This window comes from Aegilops tauschii, chromosome 1, assembly GCF_002575655.3.
Source record: "Aegilops tauschii subsp. strangulata cultivar AL8/78 chromosome 1, Aet v6.0, whole genome shotgun sequence".
Classification (NCBI taxonomy): Eukaryota; Viridiplantae; Streptophyta; class Magnoliopsida; order Poales; family Poaceae; genus Aegilops; species Aegilops tauschii.
In genome coordinates, this window is record NC_053035.3 from 20,437,232 (window position 1) to 20,455,058 (window position 17,827).

At 46.2% G+C, this 17,827-nt stretch overlaps 1 long non-coding RNA gene across 1 annotated transcript; it reads right to left on the minus strand.

The window, feature by feature from the left end:
• Positions 1-13,026: 13,026 nt before the first annotated feature.
• On the minus strand, positions 13,027-16,286 carry LOC109769001 (uncharacterized). The gene is made up of 4 exons (XR_002234226.4): positions 15,072-16,286; positions 14,899-14,991; positions 13,820-13,997; positions 13,027-13,338 (listed from the first exon to the last, which is right to left on the minus strand). It is a non-coding gene; the product is annotated as an uncharacterized lncRNA (long non-coding RNA).
• Between the last annotated feature and the right edge of the window lie 1,541 nt (positions 16,287-17,827).

Below are 17,827 nucleotides of genomic sequence, written 5' to 3' on the forward strand. Positions count from 1 at the left end.
ATAATATTGAAGCCAAAAGATGCAAAGTTAATAATGATAGTGCAACTTATTTGTGGCACTGCCGTTTTGGTCATATTGGTGTAAAGCGCATAAAGAAACTCTATGCTGATGGGCTTTTGGAATCACTTGATTATGAATCACTTGATGCTTGCGAACCATGCCTCATGGGCAAGATGACTAAAACTCCGTTCTCCGGAACAATCGAGCGAGCAACAGATTTGTTGGAAATCATACATACTGATGTATGTGGTCCAACGAATGTTGAGGCTCGCGGCGGGTATCGTTATTTTTCCGCCTTCACAGATGATTTGAGCAGATATGGGTATGTCTACTTGATGAAACACAAGTCCGAAACAGTTGAAAAGTTCAAAGAATTTCAGAGTGAAGTGGAGAATCATCGTAACAAGAAAATAAAGTTTCTACGATCTGATCGCAGAGACGAATATTTGAGTTATGAGTTTGGCCTTCAATTAAAACAATGTGGAATAGTTTCACAAACTCATGCCACCTGGAACACCACAACATAATGGTGTGTCCGAACGTCATAACCGTACTTTATTGGATATAGTGCGATCTATGATGTCTCTTACCGATTTACCGCTATCGTTTTGGGGTTATGCATTAGAGACAGCTGCATTCACGTCAAATAGGGCACCATCTAAATCCGTTGAGACGACACAGTATGAACTGTGGTTTGGCATGAAACCAAAGTTGTCGTTTCTTAAAGTTTGGGGTTGTGATGCTTGTATGAAAAAGTTTTCATCCTGATAAGCTCAAACCCAAATCGGAGAAGTGCGTCTTCATAGGATACCCAAAAGGGAAATTGTTGGGTACACCTTCTATCACAGATCCGAAGGCAAAATCTTTGTTGCTAAAATGGATCCTTTCTAGAGAAGGAGTTTCTCTCGAAAGAAGTGAGTGGGAGGAAAGTAGAACTTGATGAGGTAATTGTACCTTCTCCCTTATTGGAAAGTAGTTCATCGCAGAAATCTGTTCCTGTGACATCTACACCAATTAGTGAGGAAGCTAATGATGATGATCATGAAACTTCAGATCAAGTTGCTACTGAACCTCGTAGGTCAACCGGAGTAAGATCCGCACCAGACTGGTACGGTAATCCTGTTCTGCAAGTCATGTTACTAGACCATGACGAACCTACGAACTATGAGGAAGCGATGATGAGCCCAGATTCCGCAAAATGGCTTGAGACCATGAAATCTGAGATGGGATCCATGTATGAGAACAAAGTGTGGACTCTGGTTGACTTGCCCGATGATCGGCAATCCATCGAGAATAAATGGATCTTCAAGAAGAAGACAGACGCTGACGGTAATGTTACTGTCTACAAAGCTCGACTTGTTGCGAAAGGTTTTCGACAAGTTCAAGGAGTTGACTACGATGAGACCTTCTCACCCGTAGCGATGCTTAAGTCCGTCCGAATCATGTTAGCAATTGCCGCATTTTATGATTATGAAATTTGGAAATGGATGTAAAGACTGCATTCCTGAATGGATTTCTGGAAGAAGAGTTGTATATGATGCAGCCTGACGGTTTTATCAATCCAAAGGGCGCTAACAAAGTGTGTAAGCTCCAGCGATCCATTTATGGACTGGTGCAAGCATCTCGGAGTTGGAATAAACGTTTTGATAGTGTGATCAAAGCATACGGTTTTATACAGACTTTTGGAGAAGCCTGCATTTACAAGAAAGTGAGTGCGAGCTCTGTAGCATTTCTGATGTTATATGTGGATGACATATTGTTGATTGGAAATTATATAGAATTTCTGGATAGCATAAAGGGATATTTGAACAAGAGGTTTTCAATGAAGGACCTCGGTGAACTGCTTATATATTGGGCATTAAGATCTATAGAGATAGGTCAAGACGCTTAATTGGACTTTCACAAAGTACATACCTTGACAAAGTTTTGAAGAAGTTCAAAATGGATCAAGCAAAGAAAGGGTTCTTGCCTGTGTTACAAGGTGTGAAGTTGAGTAAGACTCAATGCCCGACCACTGCAGAAGATAGAGAGAAGATGAAGATGTTCCCTATGCTTCAGCCATAGGCTCTATCATGTATGCAATGCTGTGTACCAGACCTGATGTGTGCATTGCTATTAGTTTAGCAGGGAGGTACCAAAGTAATCCAGGAGTGGATCACTGGACAGCGGTCAAGAACATCCTGAAATACCTGAAAAGGACTAAGGATATGTTTCTCGTTTATGGAGGTGACAAAGAGCTCATCATAAATGGTTACGTTGATGCAAGCTTTGACACTGATCCGGACGATTCTAAATTGCCAACCGGATACGTGTTTATATTGAACAGTGGAGCTGTCAGTTGGAGCAGTTCTAAACAAAGCGTCGTGGCAGGATCTGCGTGTGAAGCGGAGTACATAGCTGCTTCGGAAGCAGCGAATGAAGGAGTCTGGATGAAGGAGTTCATATCCGATCTAGGTGTCATACCTAGTGCATTGGGTCCAATGAAAATCTTTTGTGACAGTACTGGTGCAATTGCCTTAGCAAAGGAATCCAGATTTCACAAGAGAACCAAGCACATCAATAGACGCTTCAACTCCATCCGGGATCAAGTCCAGGTGGGAGACATAGAGATTTGCAAGATACATACGGGTCTGAATGTTGCAGACCCGTTGACTAAGCCTCTTCCACGAGCAAAACATGATCAGCACCAAGGCTCCATGGGTGTTAGAATCATTATTGTGTAAACTAGATTACTGACTCTAGTAAACCTTTTGAGTGTTGGTCACATAGAGATGTGAACTATGGGTGTTAATCACATGGTGATGTGACCTATTGTTGTTAAATCACATGGCGATGTGAGCTAGATTATTGACTCTAGTGCAAGTGGGAGACTGAAGGAAATATGCCCTAGAGGCAATAATAAAGTTATTATTTATTTCCTTATATCATGATAAATGTTTATTATTCATGCTAGAATTGTATTAACCGGAAACATGATACATGTGTGAATACATAGACAAACAGAGTGTCACTAGTATGCCACTACTTGACTAGCTCATTAATCAAAGATGGTTATGTTTCCTAGTCATAGACATGAGTTGTCACTTGATTAACGGGATCACATCATTAGGAGAATGATGTGATTGACTTGACCCATTCCGTTAGCTTAGCACTTGATCGTTTAGTATTCTGCTATTGCTTTCTTCATGACTTATACATGTTCCTATGACTATGAGATTATGCAACTCCCGTTTACTGGAGGAACACTTTGTGTGCTACCAAACGTCACAACGTAACTGGGTGATTATAAAGGTGCTCTACAGGTGTCTCCGAAGGTACTTGTTGGGTTGGCGTATTTCGAGATTAGGATTTGTCACTCCGATTGTCGGAGAGGTATCTCTGGGCCCACTCAGTAATGCACATCACTATAAGCCTTGCAAGCATTGTAACTAATGAGTTACTTGCGGGATGATGTGTTACGGAACAAGTAAAGAGACTTGCCAGTAACGAGATTGAACTACGTATTGAGATACCGACGATCGAATCTCGGGCAAATAACATATTGATGACAAAGGGAACAACGTATGTTGTTATGCGGTTTGACCGATAAAGATCTTCGTAGAATATGTGGGAGCCAATATGAGCATCCAGGTTCCGCTATTGGTTATTGACCGGAGAAGTGTCTCGGTCATGTCTACATAGTTCTTGAACCCGTAAGGTCCGCACGCTTAAAGTTCGGTGACGATTTGTATTATGAGTTATGTAATTTGATGTACCGAAGGTAGTTCGGAGTCTCGGATGAGATCGGGGACATGACGAGGAGTCTCGAAATGGTCGAGACGTAAAGATCGATATATTGGACGACTATATTCGGACATCGGAAAGGTTCCGAGTGATTCGGGTATTTTTCCGGAATACCGGAGAGTTACGGGAATTCGCCCGGGAGTATATGGGCCTTATTGGGCTTTAGGGGAAAGAGAGAGGGGAGGCTGCGTGCCCCCCCAAGGCCTAGTCCGAATTGGACTAGGGAGAGGGGCTGCGCCCCCTCCTTCCTTCTCTTCTCTTTTCCCTTTCCTTCACTCCTACACCTATTACTTGGAAGGGGGGGAATCCTACTCCCGGTGGGAGTAGGACTCCTCTAGGGCGCGCCATAGGAGGGCCGGCCCTCCCCCCTCCTCCACTCCTTTATATACGGGGGCAAGGGGGCACCTCTAGACACACAAGTTGATCTGTTGATCTCTCCCAACCGTGTGCGGTGCCCCCTCCACCATATTCCACCTCGGTCATATCGTAGTGGTGCTTAGGCGAAGCCCTGCGTCGGTAGCAACATCATCACCGTCATCACGCCGTCGTGCTGACGGAACTCTCCCGTGAAGCTCTGCTGGATCGGAGTTCGGGGGACATCATCGGGCTGAACGTGTGCTGAACTCGGAGGTGCCGTATGTTCGGTACTTGGATCGGTCGGATCGTGAAGACGTACGACTACATCAACTGCGTTGTGCTAACGCTTCTGCTTTCGGTCTACGAGGGTACGTGGACACACTCTCCCCTCTCGTTGCTATGCATCACCATGATCCTGTGTGTGCGTAGGAAATTTTTTGAAATTACTACGTTCCCCAACAGATGCAAGATACAGTACGCAAACTAATTAACTAGAAGTACGCAGGTCATCGTACGCAAACTAACAAAGTAGCGTTACACAAGTTCGGCAGGGACCGTGGACATCACAAAGTTTCATCGCTATAGAAAGTATACAAGTTCAACCGACACATATCATCATCATCGGCATCGTAAATCACTAGAAGTTCCATCCTTCCATATCATCGAGGATGGACCCTAGCTTCTTGAACGGCATGAGGTCTATATGTTGCATGCCTATGCTAGTTCGGACATCAGCTCGCGATATAGGGCCGTGGTGGAACATCCCCTTCTCATCGACGACTTCTTTCATGATGATCGTCGCAATGTCCCTTTGGATGCGAAAGAAGTCAAGGTACCATGAAGTTTTGGAGGTAGTCCCTAGCAATTTCACGCTCAAAGTCGCCGAGACTGAAGAAAGACTCGTGCATGTAGTACGGATCCGCCACACAGATTTGCGAGACTTCTTCTCTCTTCATGACGGAGCTCATATGTAGCGCAAAAAGGCGGACGATTGTAAAATCTAGCCGCCTTGTCAGAAACATCTCAAAGATATGGTCAAACCGCAGGAAGAACACCTCCGCGGGCCGTGTGTCGACGTAGCACTTCCCCTCAGGCACACGAGCGGCGTATGTAGGATATCCTGGATCCTTCGAGGCTAGTAGGCTTTTCTCAGTCGACAGCACATGGTCGTGCAGTCTCCTGAGATCCCCTGATAGTGCCTCCAGCGGTTTTGGCAGTAGCATCGGCTCGCCCGTGACATGGAACATGGCCGCACCTTTCATGGGTACACGCTCTTCAGAATCCATCGTCTGGCTGCTATGTGCTCTGGCTTGTTTGGAGGCAGCTATCTTCCCCGATCTCTTCCTCCCCTTTTTCTTGGGCACACCTTCCAGACCCTTCCTTAACCCCTGCCCCAGTGTTCCCGGGCTAAGTACTGTACGACCCCCGGTTAGTTGAGCCTGTGTTGAGGCGGCATCTTCAGGCGTGTCCTGTGAGGATTTCATGAAGAGATACTTTTTGCAATCCCTGCTACGACCTTCCTGCCCGGGCAGATCATCCATATCCTCATTAGCATGCTGATAGCCCGATTCGTTATATGGTTGACTCATCATATCTATGTCACAGTCATACGCGTTTGTATTGATGAAACCCATAGGGTCGACCTCCGTCTCATCATCCATTCTCTGTTCTACAGGACCGATTACATCAGCCAGTACTATTGCACCCCCTTCATCACGTCATCCGCCACTCTCACCCGGCACTACAGGAGCTGGTAATTGCGTAGGCGGGGTGGTGGTCTCCGCACATGCTTGTTGATGTGTGGTTATTGCTGTGCTCTCGGCCAGCTCCAGACGAATAAGATTCTTCGGCCATAGTAGCACCCAACCATTGTAGCTTCCAATCGGCGGCGGGGTCTCGTCGTCCTCTCCCACATGCTGTACTAGAGGAGGCAAATCCTTGTGCCCTGATTTCACACTGGACAAGCTAACCCTGAAGTGCCCAGTGGGGATCGGCTGGTTGTGGAACGTGGGTTGCAAGGGGTTCATTATCATCCCCTTTCCCACGTCCACCTTCTGGCCTTTGATCAAGTAGAGTATGGTGCACGGGGTTTCTTCGGCCTACAAACACATATGTCTGTGGCGTAAAACATCCGAAAGGCAACGAAAATGGAATATTCTCTCTCTCTCTCTCTCTCTCTCTCTCTATATATATATATATATATATATATATATATATATATATATATGTTGGTGCGACATGTAATTACCGTGACGGCGTCGAGCTCAGCCAAAGACGAAGGCCCACCTAGCGCGCCAGAGACTGAGGACGGCTGCTATGAGCGGGAGCGACTGCGAGAGGAGGCCCAGTTGCGTGAGCAAGTGATGGTGCGGTGGTGTTGTTGTTCATGGAGTTGCTCCCGACGAAACCGGGCAACGGGAAATCATGTACCGTCTTGTCTGGATTTTCCTTCGTCCATTTGATGATAGCTGGAACCAAGTTAGTAGCAAAATCATTTCTGCAGGCAGTTACAGCTGCATTGACTGCCTGCTGTAGCAACTCATTTTTCTCCTCGGCTGTTTTTTTCGCGTCCTCAACTGCTTTTTTCTCGACCACAAGCTTCACCTTCGCATCGATGTCCGCCTGACTAAACTTCTTTTTCTGCTTCTTGGCTTCCAGGCCCTCGTTGTAAAACACCTTAAACGTGGCGCCGTCTCCAGCGTCGTGCACACGACCATATTGCGGCCGCTGGCCCAAAGGGAGTCCCTTAAGTTCGTTCAAGGCCCGGTTGAGAGGGGTGTCCCACTTGGGCCTCATCGGAGAAGTATGGCTTTCGGCTGCAAGCTGGTGTTGCTTCTCCTGCAAAAGGAGCACGAACCGTTTAGGAATGTGTAGTCGATTAGATATGGAGCTAAATGTAAGGTGGTAAAAGAATAATTACCAGTAGTCTAATCAATTTCCTCGTGATCTGGTCCATGTAAAAAACCTTCTTTTCCTTGTCCCACTTGTAGCTGGCCCTGATGAAGTCACGCTCCAAGGGGTTCGTGAACTTCGCGAAGGGGTCTGGAATATCCGCGGCTTCACGTTCCGCGTCCTCCTTATCCCATATGGGCCTTTTACCGAGGTAGCCACGGCTTCCGAGGCGATGCTTCCCCGTGTTCCTTTGCTGAAGGCTCTTGAATTTCGCAGCCTTAGCCTTGGCTGCCTCGGTAGCGCAAGTGTCCTTGAACTTTTCGAACTCCTCTTCCGTAAGTGTCGAATTTTCCTCCAGAATCTTGGACAGGGGTTCCTCAGCCTCAATAGCTCTTTTCACCCTCCCTTTCCAGGAGGCCAAATCATTGTTGAACATGCCCATGGCATGGTTGTTAATCTTTTTCATCTTCGGATCATCCCACGGTTGTTCTATGTTATCATCCCGGTCGGGGAACTTGAATCTCTTGTGCAACTTTGTCAGGAGCAACTGCGTCAAATGTTCTTTACTCCTTAAGTCATCGTCATTGATGCTCATGCATTCCCGTAGGATGCATCCTACTTGGTTCCCATAGCACTTGTGAGGTTCTTCCGGCTCTAATTGCTCAAACTTGCCAGGTGCCATCTTTGTCATCACTAGTCGTCCAATCCCTAGTTTGTTAGGTTTTCGTATCCTCTGCTTCTTCTTTTCGGTAGCGGCATCGGCGCCGGTACCTTCCCCGCCGGTCTCGGCGCTGCCATTGGTCTCGGCGCCGCCATCGGTGCCGGCGCTGTCGGTGTCGATGTCGGCGTCAGTACCATCATCGAGGCCGGCCTGCAAACCTTACTTAGCAGTCAAATAGTCGAGGTACTCTTGTTCACCCTCATAATCCATCTCATCTTCATCTTGGTCAGAAGGCCCAGTTTCTTCGTTGTTCGACATGTTTCCTATGATTAAGTCTCCTCATTTAATTCTAAAAGTATGAAAAAAATGAGAAATGACATAAAAAAGAAATCTATGTTTGCCGGAATGTCGTTTCCCAGCAACTCCCAGCACTCGATATGCCTACTATCTAGCACAAATCATGCCAAAATTCACGGAAAATCTCGGCATGACCTTTGCCAAAAAATGAACATATCGAGTGCCTAAAATTCACCGGAACGGAAATGAATCAACATTCCGGTGTAACATAGGCCACTCAGATCATTTACCCTGCACATAATCATCATTTTCCAAATATGACATGTCCAAAACATCACATGTCCAAATGACATGTCCAAATTCCAAACACGACATGTCCAAAACATCACATGTCCACATATCACATGTCCAGTTCAAATTTGCATATAAATTCAGCCTACCAAAATTCAGCCTACCTAAATTTGCTTTAACAAGGGATGTTGATTTGGACAATTGCTTAAATGCTGCCTTTTCTTTTAACTACAATTGCTTAACCTTAAAATGCTTAACCCAACCTCCTAGCTAAATTCATAACTAAATAGATAACCTAATTAACCTACTGCCCTAACTAAAACCTAAGTAAATTAACCGAAGAACCCTAGCTAGCAGAGAGAGGAGGAGCGCTGGGGGGGTATAGATGGTGCAGGGGCGAGAAGGCAGGCCCGACGACGGCCGAGGTTGGGAGGGGAGGAACCAGAGGAGGGAGGCGTGACGTGTCGGGGTCGGGGGCAAGCGCCGGGGTCGGAGCCGAGGCCGGGGTCGGGGCCGGGGTCGGAGCCGAGGCCGGGGTCGGGGTCGGGGGCGAGCGCCGGGGTCGGGGGCGAGCGCAGGGGCGCGGCGAGGGCAGGGCCCCGGCGGTGCGACGGGGGAAAAGAGAGTGGGGATTTGGGGGGGAAAAGAGGCGGGATGAAGTAGAGAGAGTGAGAATTTTGGGTTAAGTGGACGTAGCAGTAGCGCGTTTAGAGAAAACACGCTACTACTATTACAGGTAGCTATAGCGGTTTAGAGCAAACGCGCTACTGCTACCTTGACTAGCTGTAGCTCTTTTTCAGTAAAACGCTACTGCTATAACCAGTACCTATATAATAGTTTTCCTTTTTCTTTTCCTTTATTTTCTCTCACTTTTCTTTTCTTTTTTTCCGAGAGCAGTGAACGAAGGGAAGGCGATATATATTGCATCATTTGACGGTTAAATATGTATACAAAATAGGAACATATATATTGCATCATTGGACCCATGCATAATAATGGCTAAGTGTGTATACAAAATAGGACTATATATATATATATATATATATATATATATATATATATATATATATATATACGGTTCCTCAGCGTTAAATATGTAGTATTGATTCTTCTTTTGACGTATACTTCATCATCATCGTCATCTTCCCTCATTGGGTTGCCGTACTGATCGTAGTCTTCCTCGTTGGCGACTCTATCCATTCCAATGATGTTCCTTTTGCCTCTCCTCACGACAAGACGACTGGGATTGCATGGGTCGGTTATGAAGAAGCATTGTGTCACGTGCTTAGCGTGTACCCATGGCTCGTTTTTTGCGATAGCGTTCACGGTAGCGCTCTTGGCGCCGGGTATAGTCATGGTAGTGAAATTCCGGTTTTCTCTTTCGACATTCTTAGCCCATCTGACACGGAACATCGTCGTGTTGTGCAGTCCAAATTAGTCAAGCTCCCAGATCTCCTCGACCCTTCCGTAAAATCTTTCAGTTGCGCCGTTGTCGCTGCCGGTCATGCATTCCATCGTCACCCCTGAGTTCTGATCATCACTGTCCATATCTTTGGCCTCCGTGTAGAACGTGTATCCATTGATATCGTATGCCTGATAGCTTACGAGGTTGGGTGAGGGGCCATGTGCTAAGGTGTATATGAGCAATCCGTCCTTAGAGCCCTCCTCCGGGGGATTAGCAATAATATGCTCTTTGAACCAATGCAGGAAAGTGGAGTTGTGCTCTCTAGTAACTTCGGCGTCCGTCCTGCATACCCCCCGATCACGATACTTCTTTGCGATAATTTCTTTGTGCAGTGCCACGAAAGGATCTACCTCGTCTAGGTGTTGTAGCACTACCAAGTTTGCTCTGTCAAAGTCGCTGCGGCGATCTGAGTATGCCACGTGCAATTCCCTGCGACCGTTGGAGTGACCTTCTCCTTCAAGCCTCCCATCGTGCTTGTTATCGGGCAAACCAACACTAACACCAGGCGGCTGCAGGTCTGCGCCATATAGAAAATTCTCGCAGAAAGAGATGCACTCTTGTGTCAGATAGCCCTGGACGATGCTTCCATCCAGACGGGACATGTTACGAACGAATCCTTTCATGATCCCATTCATCCTCTCAAACGGCATCATGTTGTGCAGAAATGACGGCCCCAGATCTATTATGTCGTCCACAATATGGACACACAGATGCACCATCATGTCAAAGAACGCGGGCGGGAAGTACATCTCAAGCTCATTCAGTGTCACAACGATCTCTTCCTGTAGCCTTCGGAGCTGCTTCAGACTGATCGACTTTCGAGAGATGACGTCGAAAAAGTTGCAGAGACCAATAAGCGTGTCACGGACGTGCTTGTCCATTATCCCTCTAAGGGCAACAGGTAGTATCTGCGTCATCATCACATGACAGTCATGGGACTTCATCCCGCTGAACCTTTTCTTGTCCGTGTCTAGATATCTGCTTATCTTGCCACAGTAACCGGAACTAACTTTGACTCCGGTAAGGCACTTAAAGAATTGACCGATCTCAGCCTGACTTAAGGTGAAGCAAGAAGGGGGGCAATAATCCTCTTTCTTTATTTTCTTGCCCTTCTTCTCCCGCGTCTCTGTCTCCGTCTCTGTCTCGTCTGACATTTTACGGGGCGGCATGTGCAGATCTTCCCCGATTTCCAAATCTTGCAAGTCTTTTCTTGCCTTCGGCCCATCCTTGGTCTTATCCGGCATGTTCATTAGTGTCGCGAGCAAGCTCTCAAGGACATTCTTACAGATATGCATTTGATCAAGGCAATGAGGTGTATCGAGTTTGTGCCAGTACTCCAAGTCCCAGAACAGAGACCTCGTCTTCCATACCATCAGCAGTGGCTCCGGCGCCTTTTTCATCGTCTTTCTCGGTGCGGGGCACTCCTTCCAGTTTTTCAACAGCTCATCGATTTCGGCACCGCTCCGCTTACATGGAGGTCCTCGATGCTCAGCATGACCATTGAATAGATCTCCATGGTTTCTCCACGGGTCGTCCTGTTCGAGCCATCTTCGATGCCCCATGTACACGATTTTCCTAGACCCGCCATCTTTTCTTGACGTTAGCCGCTGAGACGTCGTATCATCCATGCACCGCGTGCATCCGCAATATCCATGGCACACCTGTCCTGCGACATATCCGTAACCGAGATAGTCGTGCACCGTCATGATCAGCGCGGCTCTCATGTAGAAATACTCGCCTTTGCTGGCGTCCCATGTCTTGGCCGGTGTTTTCCATAACGTGTCTAACTCCTCTTAAAGTAGCCCCAGATACAAATTAATATTATTTCCTGGTTGTTTTGGCCCTTGAATAAGCATGCTCATGTGAATGTACTTCGACTTCATGCACAACCAGGGGGAGGTTGTACATCCATACAAACACGGGCCATGTGCTATGGTTGGTGTTCTGGTTGCCAAACGGATTCATGCCATCGGTACATGCGCCGAGCACAATGTTCCTTGCATCACATTCGAAATACCGATAGAAGCTGTTCAACGCTCTCCACTGGCTTCCATCCTTGACGTGTCTCAGCTTCAGATCGTCTCCACCGTCGGGCTTCTTCCTCTCTGCGTGCCAGCGCATTAGCTTTGCTTCCTTGGGATCTACAAAATACCGCTGGAGACGGGGAGTGATCGGTAAGTACCATACAACTTTCTGGGGACATTTCTTCCCGGCCTTCTTGTATCGAGAAACATTGCACACCGGACAGCTTGTTTTTTCCGCGTGCTCCTTCCGATAAATTATGCAATCGTTGATGCATGCATGGCATCTAACGTGCGGAAGATCAAGAGGGCACACGATCTTCTTGGCCTCATCAACACTAGTAGGACATAGATTCCCCTCGGGAAGAACATCCTTTATGTACTTGAGATGCTCATTGAGGCTAGTGTCGGTCCATTTGTTTTTAGCCTTCGTCTTTAGGGGTTGGAGCGTGAAACTCAAGCGGGTCACCTCAGGATTGCAACCATCATACAATGGAGTGTTCGAGTCTACCACCAGTTGCTCCAGCTTAGCCTCCTCTCTAGAAGCAGCTCTCTCTGTACTCATCTCCTTGCGAAGCAGTGCTTGAACATGAGGGTCCCGCACGATTGAACTTAGTACCGATGAACTCTGTTGTGTGGATTCCACGTCGTTCTCTCCGCCGCCATGTCCGGCCCCTTCTCCTCCGCCATGTCCGGCCTCTTCCCCGCCGCCATCATCGATCATCTCTTTGTCTTGCCCCGTGTCGTCATTGCCTGCCCCGTCGCACTACACCACGATAGAGCTTACGTGACACACCTATGTGTCGGCATAGGGTACCTTTGCCGACAGATAAGTTGTAGCCAACACCAATGCTGACAGAAGATGAAAGAGTCGGAGGAATTGCTGTGGGCAAAGGTATTGCCGACAGTTGTTTACTTCCCGACACTTTTTCAGTCGGCATATACCCTACCTACGCCGACAGATGGTATGTCCACATACACCCTACCTACGCCGACACTTTATCAGACAACATACACCCTACCTATGCCGACAGATAGCGTGTGCACATACACCCTACCTTTGCCGACACTTTATTAGCCATGTACACCCTATCTACCCCAACAGATAATCTATCAACGTACACCCTACCTACACCGGCAGTTATTTCCTTTGCCAACAGATAAATTGTTGCTAAGCTGATATGCAGTCAAAACAATACATATTCAATTATTATCCTCACCCAGAAGCAGGTTCAAGATGAACACATACTGCACCGCAATGAAAATATGTTCAGAATCATGCATATACATGGAACACCAGTAGAAAAACACATCAATCTTGACAAAGCATAGTTTTGGCCATCTTCACAATCACCCAAAACACACAAGTTACAAAAGGATGGGACTATTTGCTAGTATGAGAGACTTCAACTAAGATGGTCCAGAACACACAAGTCTGTATCTACATTCACAAAGTGCAAGCTCTGAAACACCAAATGGTCTACAACACACGTAATATCCATGATTACAGGTTGGTTGGTCCATAAACGCTGCAAAGTCATCACATCCATGTGCACCAGTTGGGTAAGTACCTGAAAACAGTTTGCACACATTTGTCACGAAAGTGGAATCGGCGCAAGTTGTTCAAAAGCTCATATGTGGATTAACACAGATTTGATCAATAAATTCTCATGATAACATAGTTAACAATATAGTTTGTACAAATGTTATAATTAGCTCACATGATATTATATAGAAATGTATTCCAGTGCTTGCAGTCTTATCAACAATGAATGCGTTGACCATTTGAAACAAAGATCCTACAACCCAGTAGCTTATTTTATAGACTGTTATATAAGAATTCACTAAAGAAAAGACAGCGTATTTCGCAACCTCCCTCGATTTTTCACGATTAAGAGCTACATAACCATGGATAAAAAAAAAGGAAACTACAACACATGTACACAGGCAATTTAGTGAAACAATAGGCCAGCAACCTTGTAAAGCGACATTTTAGAAACTGTTCTTATGCAATAACATGTGAGCTAATTACTACTGAAACAAAAAATGTACCTAATAGATGAGGTAACCGGCGAGGAAGCCCTCCATTCGCCACCGGTTGCCCACTGCAAGTCGTGGCCCTGGTTCCTTGTGAGGTCGCCTTCCATCCACCATTCGCTTTACGTGAAGTGGGCAACCATCCGTTCTCCGCCCATTGCCTGAGCTGCATGCTGGTGGTTGTGGTTCTCGGCTATTATCGGCAAGACTAGATGGGTTAGTAACTTGTTTCTTAGTGACTGGCATTGTAATGATGACAACTGTATTTAAATGCACTAGTTGCATCTATTTTTTACTCTAACTATGTGCAGTTGACATAGGCATATCAAGGTGGAACACTGAATTTAAGCATAAAAAGTACATGACTAAGCAATATATATTGTGCAAGTTCAAAAGTTCATGCTTAAATGTGCAAAATGTTCATAAGTACAGGACTGAGAAAATAAGGGACTACAAGACAGGAGACTACACCAGATGTTCCCCTGTTGTATCTTAATAAACTATCTTATGCTCATATAGCAGTCAGGATTCAACAAGTCCTCTGATCAGTAAAGTGAACCATACAAGTTATTCATTTATATGGTTGAACGTTGAAGGAGTGGTGGTGAGCTTCAGGGATTCTGGCTAGTCAAGCAATGTATGCTGACAATTCGCTATCGTGCACACTCCAATTCTAATAGTACAATTTCTCAAATGTACACAGAAAATCAAGTAGATAGAACATCTCAGGCTTCAGGTTGCAGATTACAGTTAACACCTCAAATGTCCATAGTATTTCAACTTGGTAGAAAAGGGTAAACATAATTACATAATATCCTGATAATTCTAGTTTGGTTCACAATTGCCATTCCATTCCAAAGTAGCGCAAGCTAAGTGTAACATCATAGATTGAAATGGTGAATTACAGTCAACAAACAAAACCTTTCGTAAGGACTGGAAGCAGCATCAATGTAGCTAGCGTCTAAGCAAGTAAGCAGTGTAAAAATGGATCTGTACAGGAAAGTAAAATAACCACACCAAATGTTTCCATACAAAGCAGCGCTCGAGTGCGTACAAAAAATGTAGAGCAAGAGAGAGAGGGAAGGAAAATTTACCAGAGAATTCAAGGTGTGCAGTTTCACCTCTAACCGCTGAAACCTTGATGTTTTCAGTCAGCACAGAGTTGCGGATGGAACATAGTGCTGCAACTGTAAAGGCAGAAACAGTTCAGAATCTACATAGCCCAGGAGCAATTGATCATGAAATTGTTAAGATGTATTTTTCTAACCTAATCTGGCAAGTCGATTCACCCATCCAGGAGTTGGCTTTCCCGTGAAGTGCTTGCAGACGTCAGCTGTGAAATGGTAACAGTTCCTGGCAATCAAGTGATAAGTGTCCCCATGGTAATCCTCTGCACGATCCTCTAGGAAAGTGGTGCGAACTTCAGCCCGGGACATATTGGTGGTACCATTGCAAACAGAGCGAGTGAAGATAAAAAACGGAACAACTTTTCGGTTCTACTTGGAACACTCCGTTGGTCGGATATTCATGGGCTTCATACCCAAACTCCATACCATGTACTGCAGAAAAAGTTCACTGGAAATTGTTAGTCTCACATGTGGAATTTACATATAACTGCATGAAACTTGTATGCACGAGACCTCATGACACACTGATGTGGATTTAAGTTGATCCAGAAAACTAAGGTGCTCGAAAATATGGCAAGTAGGATGGGTAGCAAAGTTGAGATACAGAGAAGATCATGGAAGGCCTTGGTGTGGAGGCAGCTCAGCTCAGTCTGGGGTTATAACTCATATGGTGGCAATACATGGAAGTAAGAAGCATCTTTATAGACAAATAATAACCATTTTCTCAGAGAAATAAATGCATGAATAGTCTGCAATGAGAACAATATTGCATCAGCATTAGAGTTACACCAGACCCATAACAGAGTAACATAATTTTTTTTCCAGATCCATAGCATTTTCAATGAAATAAAACATCATATAACAGACTAGAGCTTATCAGATCAAACAAATAGATAGATACAACCAACTAGGCATATTTGACTGACAAATAGATCCATTGGTGGAGGTGTGGCTGAGCTTGTTTGAGAAGAGATCCTTTCCTGAGAGAAGGAAGAGGAGGGCGCTGGCATGGTTCCTCGTAAGGGCTAGCGGTGGTCGGTGATGGTCCCGGCGGTCAGAGCTGCTGGCGGCTGCGACACCGGGGAAGGCTTGCAGCGGATGGGGTCAGGGGATCTGGGATATGCTCACTGGCGTCGGCGGGGACTCAGGCCAGCGAAGATGCCCATGTGGTGGTAGCGAAGGGGACGCGGAAGGCAGGCGACGGAGGGGGCCGGGAGCTCGGGGCTATGGGCGCCGGTGGCGGCAGGGAAGGGTCCGAGGACGGAGACCCCGAGGTCGAGGACGGCGGCGGCAGAAATTGGGGGACGGGCGGGTGCGGGTAGGGTTAGCACGAGTGGATGTGAGGCTACGGGTTCGTTTGGGGGTCCTTAGCCAAAGGTGAGGTGAAAACTGGGCCGCGCGCAGTGAAAATTTTGAGCTCTTGCGCCTAATTCACGCCGCAATTTCTGGGCCTTTCGTTGCTTGACACGTGTTCACATAGGCCGACACTTAATCTATGTGTATACATCCTACCTATGCCGACAGATGTTATGTCACTAAGCACACATCTACACCGACTGAAAAACTATCGGGGCGCGCACATCTGCCGACAGATGATATGTCACTAGGCATTTGCCGGCAGATACAACGTCATCGAGTTATTTCCGACACATAGTTTGTCTACAGTGATGTACAATGGTTGACAGATGATCTGATTACAAAGCTATAGAGCTATGCCCACAGATTTTCTGTAGAGAATAATAGACCTTTGCCCATAGAAGTGTGTCACCTAAGCTCTACCATGGTGTAGTGTCGGCGTCCTCAACATCGTCATCCTCATCTTCAATTATCCACCGAGTATAGACATCCATGAAACCAGTCATGAGCAGGTGCGCTTCGACACGACCATCGTCATAGGGGTCAAGCCAAACTATTCCTTTGCATTTTCGACATGGACATAAAACCTTTGTCCGGTTATTTTCTTTCATGTCCTGCACCGCCGACCGCAACCACCTGTCCACCATCGTTCCACTGACCATCATGAACGTCTGCACGGTAATAATAAACAAATTGATTATAAAAATGTGTGCATGCATCAAAGTCATACAAAAATTCGGCATGACCTTCCCTAAAAATAGGACATATAGATCTAGAGTTTGCCCAGAATTCGCCAAAACAGAAATAAATCAACATTTCGGCATAACATAGGCAACTCAAAAGCACAATTTGGCGTCAACTCATGCCACACACACAATTTCCATCATATTGCCCAATTATCATATCACACACATACACATATTTCCATTTTGCAAAAGCATGAAATTTTAATCACACCTCTATCTCGAGATCGAGCACACGGTGGAGATGATGATGTTGGGAGATCAAAAGTGCACAAAGCTCTTCTTGACAAAGATAGATGTAGTTAGGGGGCAAATAGGTCACTTAACTAAATGCTACATCTACCTAGCTAGCTAATTTGGGAGGAGACAACTTCAACTAGTGGAGGGGGAAGGAAAAAGAGAAAGGAGATGCATTAATGGAGGTGGTGTAGTTAGCTAGGAGTAATGAAGAGAGAGAAAGGTAGGTAGAAGAGGGAGAGTAATGGGGGAGAAGTATTGAGGAAGAAGAAGAGTGAGAGAGGAAGGATGTGGGAGAGGTAGGGGAAAGGGAGGAGAGGAGATGGGGGAGGGGAGGACGGGCGTAAAGGTGGTGGGGTGCTTCGTCTTAGCAGTAGCGCGGGAGGAGAAACGCGCTACTGCTAAGAGCGTAGCAGCAGAGCCCTTTGGTCACACGCGCTACTGCTAAACGGGCCAACCGTGTGGACAATTTCAAAATTAGCAGCAGCGACGTGACTAAAAAGCGCGCTACTACTACTGCATTAGCAGTAGCGCGCATAGTGACACCGCGTTGCTGGTAA